At 38.9% G+C, this 12,487-nt stretch overlaps 1 protein-coding gene across 2 annotated transcripts in view; it reads left to right on the forward strand.

The window, feature by feature from the left end:
- Positions 1-1,358: 1,358 nt before the first annotated feature.
- tspan4a (tetraspanin 4a) overlaps positions 1,359-12,487 on the forward strand; it is a 113,241-nt gene continuing 102,112 nt past the window's right edge. Inside the window, exon 1 of one of the 2 annotated variants that reach the window (XM_041036498.1) lies at positions 1,359-1,427. The gene's annotated coding sequence lies outside the window, so the exon portion shown is untranslated. The remainder of the gene's footprint in view (positions 1,428-12,487) is intronic. The other variant, XM_041036505.1, reaches the window with a different exon arrangement.

The raw sequence follows: 12,487 nt of genomic DNA on the forward strand, positions 1-12,487 counted from the left end.
AATATATGACAGACATCAGAACAGTTTTCCACATCATCAAACTCATGAACAATTAAATCATCCATTTGAGGTCTAAAAACATCTCCTGTGAAATAGCTGAACTACTAAATCATCTTATTGTACATTCTCACACATGAATCTAAACAGACTTAAAATATTGTGACAGCCCCAGGGTCTCTGTCAGGCCATGTGTGTGTGTGTATTGCAGGTTCCTGGCTGGGCGAAGCTCGAGGAACTGGAGGCAGCTGGTCACTGTCTCCTAGTGGTGGAGGAAGTATTCAGATGCTTCACTTAAGCAAAAGTATTGATACATCTGTGTAGAAATACTCTCAATTTTACTGTTGTAGTTGCTCAAGGTGGAACTAGTTTTAACTACTTTATACACAGTTAATTCATCTCTGTTAAATGAAAGCTCTTTCTTTTAGTTAACCTGTCTGTGTGTTTTCCTTATTTGTTATAGTCTTTGATTTGGGCCATGACAAAATTAACTTGTGTAGATAGAGTAACTTATTATCCAAGCAGTGTTTATTTCAGCAGTCTTTGCACTGCCATGCACTCTTGCATTATGTGAACCACAGCCTGGTACATACAATACACAATAACAATCTGACCTGAGAGTTACTGAGAATGAAAACAGTGTTCTTGTGTCAAATTGTGAACATTCATCTTTCTTACAGTGAAGGTCCAAACATCCAAGAGAAGTAACACTGACAGTGGAGGAGGACTTTAAACAAAATTAAAAACAGTACAAAGTAAGAAGTGTTCACATACTGAATCACAATGTCAGGAGGTTATAACTGTCTTCAAACTCTGGAATTTGCTCAGATAACTTTATTCATCATTATTGAATCACAAGCCACAGTCCTGTTTGATTTCTTTTAATCTGAATAAAGCTGATATTATTGAAAAAGGCATATTTAAAAACCTCCTTAACATGATGAGCTGTGAAAATCAGTTGTCATAAGTATATAATAAAAATATCACCTTTGGTTATTTTAATGAAAAAGAATTTGCTCATGAACCACCACAGGGTTTGTGCATCAAAACTATTTGTGTTTATTATAAGCAGCTATTTGTATTCACCAGCTCCTGCTTTTAAATTGCCCAGTGAATCAGAGCAAATTAGCCTATAAATTACTTTTGGAAATTGTCACGGGGCCAACAGCTCTACAAGGGATGATTATTGCTTTAAAGTGCTGTAGCTGTTCTCACCACTGGATGCCGCCTTTTTGCTATTTGGCGGGTCAGCGACAGTCACATGTGCATCCATGTAGAGAGAGAGAGAGAGAGAGTGGGAGAGAGAGAGAGAGAGAGAGAGAGAGAGAGGGAGAGCCTGTGGAAAGAAACAATTTGGGAAGTTTTGTCATACACTGAGGGAAGACGAGGGGACAGCCGGGAGAGGCTGAAGACTGTGAGATAAGTGAGTGGTAAGTCATTTTCACATTTTTGTTGCTATCCAAAATGAGCTGTATGAACTAACAGGCTGTTATTTCTGACTTCTCCTCTTCTCTACTTCTTGCTTTTTCCTCTTTAATTTTGTATTCTAGCCCCAACACAGATGTCAGTGACCTTGTTTCAGAGATTTAACTTTGATAAATAGGGAGCTTTTGTGGGCTGAGTGTGTCTCATTAGAAGGGGTAGACGATATCCTGGTTCCATTTATCTTGTGTGAATTGGTTAATGAATGTTGCACTTGGTTTACTTAAGGGAGAGATTACATCATTTATACTTGAGCTCACTGTACACTAGTAGTATGATGAGCTCATAAAGCCACTCTTTAGCACTGGCCATTGTGCTGTCTATAAAATCAGTTGTTTTATCAGATTGCGTTGATTTTAGAAACGTGGTGACGGTTGAGAACGAAGACCCCTGATTGGCTGAGGAATGTTTCCCTGGACCTCGATGAAAGACAGAAATAAACTTGTGGAGAAGAACAACATTTCAGAATACCAACCATTCCTCAAGCTATTCCCTCCCATCAGTTTTTTTCTTTCTTTTTTTTTTTTCTGGAGGGGTTGGAGGAACTTAAGGCCTCACTGACTTCTCAAAGCCATGGCTGGCTGGCAAAGTGCAGAGGAATTCACTGCCATACAATGTGCCCTTATGTTAGGGTAGTAGAGGTCTTAAATTCGCCCAGATGAAGCTGCTCCATATTACATGTGGTACATTAAATATTAATCTCAGCTTTAATGAAGGCAGTGAGGCTGTATTAAAGGGAAATATATCCTAAAAACAGCTAAAACAGCAGATGTTTCTTGTATTCCTGGGCCCAGTTTGCGGTCTTGTGGTGTATTTGTCCTGTTGTTGCATCAGCGGGATTTGAAACTAGCTGTCCAAAAGCATCAATGCTAAATGATAGGCTTTGGCATCAGTTGTACCGAATCAAAGAGATATTTTTTTTTTAACATTTTGGGCTGATTCTCTGCAGTCATACGTGGAAAAATATATTATCATAGACTGAGAAATGCCATTTTATGTGCACTGACAGAAACCACAATTCACCAAAATGCCATGCGGCTATGAAACATTTGAATAAGAAACATCATTCTGACTTTTTCTCAGCTAGACACACTCTCGCTCTGTGTGGAGCTACTGTGCTTTCTACTAAACCCACATGAAAACTGAAAGCTTACACCCAAATTCCTTCAGGAGTTGCTGCCTAGTACTAGCCCTACTTTAGACCTCCACACTTCTGCCCAAATCTCCTTCCTTTTTCAGCATTTCAACCAAAAATAAATAATATTATAACATACACTCAGTGACAGTGATGTTCAGTTAGCACCTCTATAAAATGATTAAATGAAGGCTGACCATTATAACTTTCATAAAAGTAGTGTGTATTTCACAGGAATGTTTTATGAGACTGTGTTTTAGCTAGGCGCACTACACAAACTGGTTTACTTTAAAATAGTTTAATATAAATAAACAGATGACTTCAGTTTTTTGTTTTAATTTGAACTTAAGGATGAAAAAAAAACAATTACTTGATTCATCGATCAACAGTTATCAATGAATGATCAATGAATTGTTTCAGTAATTTACACTGTTGCCCATAAAGTTGGAATAAAATATATTTTACCTCTTCTCATGAAACGATTGTGATTTATTCTTGATAGATAAAATATATATCTTCTCAAAACTTTATTGGTTACTCTCTTCCAGAGTGATTATTGATGTATATAAATAGGAATAAAAAGAGGAATGCGTCTGAAAACAAAATTATTCCAACTGTATGGGCAACAGAATTTAAAGTGCAACACAAAACGTGATGGTTACAGCCTGTTAAATATGAGGACTGGGGACTGTCTGGGTTTTTCTCAGGTACCTAAACTTTATATGCAGATACTAAATAACAAAAATCTGTCACAAATCAGCCGCCTCACTGCATGAAACTCATTAATAAATAAGGCAAGGTTATGCTTCAGGGATTGGTGTGGCATTAAGTATTAAGCTGTAGCAGAGTCAATTAATTTTATAATGATATTGATGAGAAAAACTATGTAATATGGATCTCTCACATCTGGCTAATGGTCAATACTCTTATTAAGGTAAAGATCAGACCTGACTCTGATCCAGTCCATCCATCTGAACATCCCTGTCTTTAATGGGTGTATTTCATTATTTTTTATATTTTACAAACTCAAACATTAACTGATAATCTAGCGGGAGCTTGGGTAAAACTGTGGTTAAAAAAAAAAGAGGTAAACATATAAAGCAAATTTTAGAAAAACAGGTGCAAATGAAAGATGTAAATTATGTTACAGAACATCACAGACCGATGAATTAAGCAGTATAAAATTCTTTAAGGCCACATTTTCCCTTTAGAAACAGACTCAGCTCATGTTCTATGTATAACCTAATGACTGCTGCTCATGAAATCTCCTGCTCTTTCCTGCTCACAGTGACAGACTGTGACTGCCTTGACACATTCCAGGATGTGCACAGAGACAGTAAAGAAAAGGAGGCAGCTTCCTTTTCCCATGTCCTCCCACATTTCATCGGCTCCAGCATGGCTGAACCGATGAACTGATGGCTCTGGACAGTTGGCAGCTGCCCGCTGTTTACATTTAGCTGCCCAAGACCAAAGCTGCTGTCAATACACTGATTTTTCATCCTGAGTTTTTCTTACAGCTTTACAGTGCACATGGCATCTAGATATTTTGATGGAAGCAATGAAAATATGTCTGAGAGAGGAGGTGCTGAGTGTTTTCTTTAATCGTCACAGCTGGTGTTATTTGTCCAACTATAGCTCTGTGGCCGACTTGTGGGTTTCTCTAGGTGTGGCAACTCTCTGGATAATTGCCCTGAACACTGGCTCTACTGAAGGTGGATGTAACAAGGCTGCATTGTACTGCTGCCTGCAGGTGTGTGTGTGTGTGAGTGTATGTGTGTGGGTGTGTGAGGGTATGTGTGTGGGTGTATTTGTGTCTGTGTGTACACTGCTCTGCTCTGAATTCACTCACCTAATTTTCCCTCAGTTCTATGTTGCTTCAGTACATTTTTGCCAGATTTCAGCCAGTCCTCTCTTCTCCCTTTGTTCCCTCAGTATATTTCATGCCTGCGGTTTTCACACTTGTGTTGTTGTGGCTCACTTGTCTGACAGCTGAGAAGGGAAGGATTTCATATATGTTATATTGAATATAGGTAGCATTCAATATGTAAGATACTTATTTAGCCTCTGATTGTGATCTTCACTCCTGCCCACGCAGAGAGGGATTTATGAGAACAGAAATGAAAAAAATATATTGTATCTTAAGGAAGATCAGGTTTAAGGTAACACAGGCTGACACAGAATGGATGTCCAGTTATAGATTTTGTGCAGCATCTGTGTGCAGTGAGAGGTGGAGCAAAAACCCAATGTGAAACAAAGAAAAAAGATTTAGTTATCCTGTGATAAACCTTAGAGGGACACTGCACTGCAGACCATTAATTATAGGCTACACCACAGCAGATATAAGACTACAAAGTATGATAAGGCCAATAAAAATTAATTATTGCACCAGTATTAGATAAGATAGACGAAGATTAAACTTTAATGGTTCTCATGGGTTAAACTAGCTGCAGCAGAAAACAGTCATAGAATATAACAGTTAAAACACAAAAACGTGTCCAAAGTATGTTTTGGCAATTCAAACTGCATTTTGATTGAATACTGCCACCGAAAAAACAGCTAGCAGACTTACATCAGGTGTACTATTACATACTACATACTTTCTACATACTACACACTTCTTGAAAAAATGACTAATAGTCTTATTTAGTAATTTAAGTATTGCAAAAAAAACATGCATTCAAGCCAAAAAAGAAAACACACCCCTTTAAAGCAAAGTTGATAGTGAAGTTTAGTATACGCTGTTCATGTACAGAATCAGTCAAATATAGCATCCATTCTTTCAACCACACCCTTCACAAAAACATAGTTACATTGTGGTTGCTGAGGCCATATACACCACACAACATGGCATATTGGAGCAGAGGCTTATAGTCCCCCTCTACTCAACAGTATGCTTTGCTTATAGTTCCTTGACTCTGATGTTTGACCTTCAGTGTGCTGAATGATGTATGTGGAGAGATTGGTTCTTGAATGTAGAGCGTGGTGTGAAAACTGTAAACCTCCAGTAATATGCCTTGAGAGTGAATTTTAAAAGGGAAGCAGAGGACGTCTCATTTCCAGTAGTTTATACTTTTGAAATGAACAATATTTGCATGTACATAGATTCTAGGTTTTACAATAAGGGAGAAGGAATAAAAGGTCAAAGGACAGAGGGTGTTATACAGTGCACAGATTGTTTAAGCCCCTTGACGCAAAGTTGTGACTTGTGATAGTGGGCTATACAAATAAACAAAGTAATTACAGTATCACCGTAAAGCAATAGAGTGACAAGTGGCAAGTTAGAGAAGAAGATCGACACCAGTTTCATATCAATCTGTTAAATATAAAGCTACAGCCAACAATAGGTTAGTTTGGTTTAGCTCAAAGGCTGGAAACAGAGGGAAACACAGAGGTAACAAAATCTGCCTCATATGATATGTTGTTTGTTTTATCAACAACAACCAAAGTGAAAGAAAAAACTATTTGTGGTTTTACGGGTGATACATGTGGAACTGTTCCTATATATCTATGTGAAATGTGCCTGGTTTCTATACGGGCCGCGTGGGGAACAGATTTGCTTTTAAGGTTGCCCTCAACAATAGGAAAGGGAGATCAAAGTAGAGTGGGTTTGACAGCCATAGTCACAGCAACAATACTTTGCATTTAACTGCGCATACTTGATGTCACATATGGTAGTTGTTTTATTTTTCAGCCGGCGAGACACCAACATGGCCTCTTACATTTTGAAGGGTCTATTATGTCCCCACTGTTCCTCCTCGTTGAGAGCACTGCTGAGATGTTAGCGCCTGGTGAAAGCCACAAGCCACAACCACACTCTTTCACTGCAGCTGACTCCCAGTCTCACGCCCAGTTTAACACAGAAAAAAATACAAGGCAGGGTTTTTTTTCCCCTCCTCTCTACATTTCTTGATCTTTCCTCCCGTCCTCACACCCTTTATCTTACTCTGTCCACCATAATTTACTCCTCTGAGCTGACATACCCAGCCATATATTGTGTTTAAGTTTTTGTTTAGTTTTCTCTGTAGGTGATAAAAATAGCAGCAAACGTTTACATTCTGTATGTAGCTGGCTCTTTTTAGCCCTCTTGGTGGTGTAACTGCAGACTAATCTTTACATAACATGTAATTTTGCATTGCTTGGTGAATTCTTTAAATATGTTGGCATCCCACAAAGTGAAAATATTTCCTGTAGAGTTTTGTTTGTATGGTTAAAGGTACCTTTGTCTTCCTTTTTCTAAGATTTCTCACAAAGCCTCATCTCCTCAAGTTCCGTTTCTTGATATGTTTTCTTTTATCAGTTCTGTTGGAGCAGTCCACACCGAATGAAACATCTCAAAGTCAGAGTTTGACTCTCATTTACATTCATTTCTGGCAGCCAGTTGTGGCCAGTCTTTGCTGATCTTAATAGATTTAGTCTAACGTTATTGAGGCTGACTCCCTGGACGCGGCTCATGCTATAGCCTCAGAGTGAAAATCAATGTCCATGACTTTAAAATGGAGAGCATCTGTCTACTAGATTTGAAGTACAATGCCTTCAGAAAGTTTCCAAACCCCATAACGTCCCGAAGTGTGCCACGCTGAATACAAAGTAAATTGGGATTTGTAGTTGACAACTGACACAGAATATCTTATGTTGACAATCTGAATTCAGCGTTAATTATTTAGTTTATTCCAATTTTACATTTTCCCATTTAAATTGAGACAATTTGTGGCTGAAATTATAGCTTCAGCTCTTCTTATGTGTCTTCTTTTTTTGGCTTGTAAAATCTGGATTTAGGTATGTTTTTAAAACTGTTTTTTCTCTGACTCAGTAGGGAGGCTCTGTGAACAGCTATCCTCAGATCACTGCAGAGACTTTGAATAGGATTCATTCAAGCCAGTTTTTTGGCTCGACCGCTCAGCTACTTACACATTCTAGTACTGAAGCCTCTCGGTTTTGTATTATGACTAGTTCTCATACACTTTTTTCAAATGGAAAGCTGTACTACACAATCAGCTGTAGCTTTTTATTCCAGCATAAAAGTTTGCTGTCATTAGATATCTGTCTTCTCTTGATCTGATGTGGTTGTCTCAAAATGAATAGACTGCTGGGTGGAATAATTTCACTTTGGCCTGGATAAGAGATATCTGTCAAAAGTTGCAGATGAGTGTGAATTTGAAATTTTGTCTGTTGGAAAGTAAATTGGCACTCAAGTCTTTCACAGACACGAACGTTTGCATGGCCATGTTAACCATCGACGTTTTGAAGTCTCAATTTGGGAGTACTGTTTACTGTTGCTGTGGCAATTACTGCAGCTACATGTTATTGTCAATCAGGCAAACAAGATTCAGAATGTACTCATTATTAGTATGTCTTTTGAATCAACCTCAGCATAACACACTGGAAGAAGTGACCCTAATGTCCTTTTAAGGACAGTGACTGATGATGAAATGAAGCTGGTAAAGTCCAAACGATGGCTTTGGTAGTCACCATCACCATCAGCATCTTTTGGCGTATTTTTCAGAATTTCCACATTCATTTGAATGTTCAGTTATGTGGTGCTGCAGCCTGAGAGAAGAGTAATGAAGGCATTCTTTCTTAGAAAAATCGCACACACATAAGACGTGTAATGTTCCCACTCTCAGTATAATGCAGCTGTTTCACTGCAACTAAAATGCTCAGTTTGTTGCTTATTATGATGTTAATTATAATACTTTTGTCTCATGCTTTCAGACTCTTTCATCTATTTTTGAGTCTCCAGGCTGCTGGCATGTGCCCCCCCCCCCCGCCACCCCCTTTTTCCAGTAGTTACTTCATGGTTATTTTACAGCTCAAGCTTGAGAAATAAACAGTTTGTTGTCCTTTTGTCAAGATGTTCTTCCACATCAAAAGAGCGTCGACTTCTGCTCTGTTCATGATCTGTCCCCTGACCAGTGTTGGCCCTTTCTTTTTTTTCCTTTTTGCTCAGTTTGTTTGGAACGGTTGGTGCTAAGAAGAAACGCTGCAGTCGTAGTTTTGCTTATCCTAATGAAGCCGCCTGCTGTGCACTTTTAAACTTTTGTTTCTAGCGTTTGGTTTTCTCTCAGTCTTACATCTCGCTTGGACCATGTGTGATTTTCACCGCTCTGGCCCTGACATTGCTTTTTATTTCACTGTCATGTGTGAGACCATGCATGTTCTGTTCTGTTATATTTTAAACCATCTCCAGCTATTTGAGGTGAACACAAGCCAACAAATTAATTCAAGTTGCAGAGAATCTAAAAGACAGTTAAGGCAAAATGGATTCAAACTTGATTTGAAGTGTCACAGCAAGTATAGCCTCAAAACATTTCAGCTTATCATTTTTAATTTATTTGTAAACAACTATGAATAAACCAAAAAGAACACACTTCAACATTTATGGTTTAGTTGTTTTAAAGAAGAAAAACATCCTAATTCAATCCAGAAGAAGGGTGTTGTATCTTTCCAAAGTGGTTGGTGAAGAAAACTAGCATTGTAAGCCGAACCTTCAATGCTGTGTTATATTGCCCTGATGAGCAAGAAAATCTTGAATGTGAAAAATCCCTAAGATTATTGAATCTGGAATCTTTTTAGCCTTTTATTTTTATCACAACTGCTGGGAGTAATACCACCCTTTTTCTTCTCTTCAGTAGTACTCATCATTGGATTTTCTTGATTTGCCATATTTTTTTTAAAGCAGTGTCACATTGAGAATGTTGACTAATGGAATATCTTGCTTTTGTGCCATTTTGGGATGATTCATCTAATTAAATCCCCAAACAGCTCACAGTGCCTAATGTCGCACGTCATTAGCCCCTGTTAGCAATAATTTCCCCAGCACTGTAATTAACCCTTATGTAGAGGCTTTTGTTGCCGTGATTACTGTGCCCTTTGTAAGGTCTTCTCTGTTCTGGCCAAAACTACACACACATACTCTGTCTAACATCATATAGACATCGATGGGTTTCTGAATGGACACACTGGCCCAGGGGCCTGAGGATTCAGTGGGCCTTTGGGCCAGAGCATCTGTTTGAAGCTACTGTTCACTTTTATTGTTGACAATCAAAAAACTAAAAAGGGACGCAAAACAAGCAGAACAATCCCAAAGAGTTGCACAACCAACACAAATAATTAAAAAATGACCACAAGAGAGACTAAAAAGAGAGGCAGAGTGAACACAGACATGCAGAGCAACCATAAAAACATGCTAAACAACCACAAAAAGATGACCATCACAAAAGACACGAGATGACCATGCAGAGACACAATTACAATGGGATACAAAATGACCACAAAGAGACACAAAAAGACCACAAACACACGCAAAACTACCACAAAAAAACTCAAACTGACCACTGAGAGACACAAAATGACCATGGAGGCAAAACGACTACAAACAGATACAAAATGAGCGCAAAGAGGAGCAGAACTCCCTCAAAGAGGAGTACAGCCATTACCAGAGAGAGACAAAACTACAAAGAGAGATAAAACGACACCAAACAAATACAAAATGACCCCTCAGAGGTGCAAGGGGCTTTGACATGTCTGTGCCCAGGGGCTCTTTGTCTAATAATCCATCTCTGCGTTTGGATGTGCCTGGTGTTGTTGTGAGACGAAGGAAGTCAAACGGTAACCTTTTTGAAATACTACTTGAAAGACGCACAGTTACACGCACAGGAGGGAGGTGATGGAGGACTGCCTCATTCTGCACTTATATGTTGTATTCCTATCTAGGTCTGTGATATAATTAACATTCACAGTCTGTCACGCCATAGTCCACAGCGACTTGTTCTCATTGAGAAGTTCACAAGGTACTTCTTTACTGCCACAGCCTGCGGATTAGTTGCCATGGAAACAAAGCTGTCGGAAGTCAGTAGGAATACGTTACCCGATACTCATGTTTGCTTCCTTCGGTGGAGGATACGTTACGGAAAAGTTTGAAGAGTGCTGTTGACAGAGGCTCACTAGCTCTCAGGGACTTGGTGGTTTCTGACAGAAGTGTGTTGGAAAAACCTCGATGTGTATTTCTCCTTTTCCTGTCCATCCATCTCTTGCTCACTGGATTTATTAATGGTGTTTACTTTTTATGTTCTGGTAATAGATTTGGACTTTTTACACCTAATTTGTGCCAGTTGATTCAGCCTAAACACACACTGTGTAATGTTTAAAACAAGAAACTAGGAAATCATGGACCTTGCATTAATAACCTGATAATTCCTTCATGAATTATTCACTAAGAGGAGCTGCAGTGTGTTTGTTTTATCTGTCCAGGCTGTATTTTCCATGACTTAATCTTGAATTGTTTGCATATTACTAACTCTTACCAGATTATGATTCTCCAGCTTTTATTCATTAGTGTTTCAAAAGAGTAGCTAATAGTGCTGCATATTCTGATATTTCAAACTGAAGGTAATACAGCTCATCCTGTTGTGTAACGTTAAATGAAAATACATCCCAGTATCTAATGCCACCTTCCCTGATTGCCTTTGCCTTTTGTCACTACAGGATCTTGTTAACAGAGGACAGTTGGGTGTTTTGTAGTGTCATGACTTGTTTAGGCTCCTGTGGTTAGAGCTGACACAGCAGAACCTCTTTACTCCCTGCTGATAATGGTGATAACTGGAGTCACTGGAGCACAAGCTTGCAGTTTTGAAGTTGGCCACAGGGGGCTAAATGAGCCATTTAGTGAATGTGTGATGAAAGGACTGAGCTGCTTGACTTCTCAGGGAAGAGTGAAAATCCAAATGTTAAAAAAATATGTATGTGGGAAATATATACATATATATAAAATATGTATATATGACACGTTCATTTATGACCATCAACACAGCCGCTGTACTTTAGTTTGAGTCAGTCTCACTGTCCTGCTACTGTAAATACTCACTAGAGCACCAAATGGTGGTGCTGAAAATAGTCCCACCAACAAATGTACTATTCACTCCTGATTGTACTCACCTTTAGAAAATGGCTTTGTTACCTTTGTTTTTTGTTGTTGTTTTGTTTTTGTTTTTTTGTTTTGGGTTTTTTTTTTTTTTTTTTTTCCTAACAAATAGACTTAAGTGCAAACACCCTGTTGGTTTGGCTTTTTCCATGGGACTTGATGGCAAGAACAAAATATGGAATAATGACAGCCTTATCATTAAATCAGTTGTTATGAAACCCACAGCAGCACTGAATGGGGCAATGCAGAGTAGCCAATTAACCTAATGTGCATGTTTTTGGGATTGTGGGAGGAAGCCGGAGTACCTGGAGAACATGCAAACTCCGCACAGAAGAGACCAGACTGAGGTTTGAACCTGGAACCCTCTTGCTGTGAGGCAAAAGTGCTAACCACTGCACCCCCATGCCGCCCTAGCAGCCCACATAAAATATCTAAATTAAAAGGTGTTGGGCTACATCCATCTCCAGCAGCCTCCATCCACTGAGTCTAAAAACATAGCCCACCCCAGCCCAAGTGAGCTCTCCATACATAACAAAGCTTGACTTTCCGTCATCGTTTTAAAACCACTGACAGTAAGAAAAGTTTTACAAATCTGACGCTTTCTTTTACAGTTTTTGTTTTCAAAGGACTTATTGACGTAAACCAGCATTCACCTCCGTGCGATAGCACTGACACCTAACAATCTGTCGGATGGATTGTTTCATTTTATTCAAAGCAAGCCGCCTACCTTCACAGAGCTCACATTCATGAAGAAACATTCCTGTCTCACTACACAACAAATGCTCAACTAACAGTCATGCTGATAATTGGTGTCTTGTGCTCTTGAAAGAAAGCCTAAGAATATCCACTGTGTCCGGTGTTTCGAGGCGTGATACATAGCAGCAGCTATTACAATAGCTTCTGATTACTAGTTATCAAAGCAGAACAGCATCTGTGAATGTTTAACAGCAGGA

This window comes from Toxotes jaculatrix, chromosome 1 (assembly GCF_017976425.1).
Source record: "Toxotes jaculatrix isolate fToxJac2 chromosome 1, fToxJac2.pri, whole genome shotgun sequence".
Taxonomy (NCBI): domain Eukaryota; kingdom Metazoa; phylum Chordata; class Actinopteri; family Toxotidae; genus Toxotes; species Toxotes jaculatrix.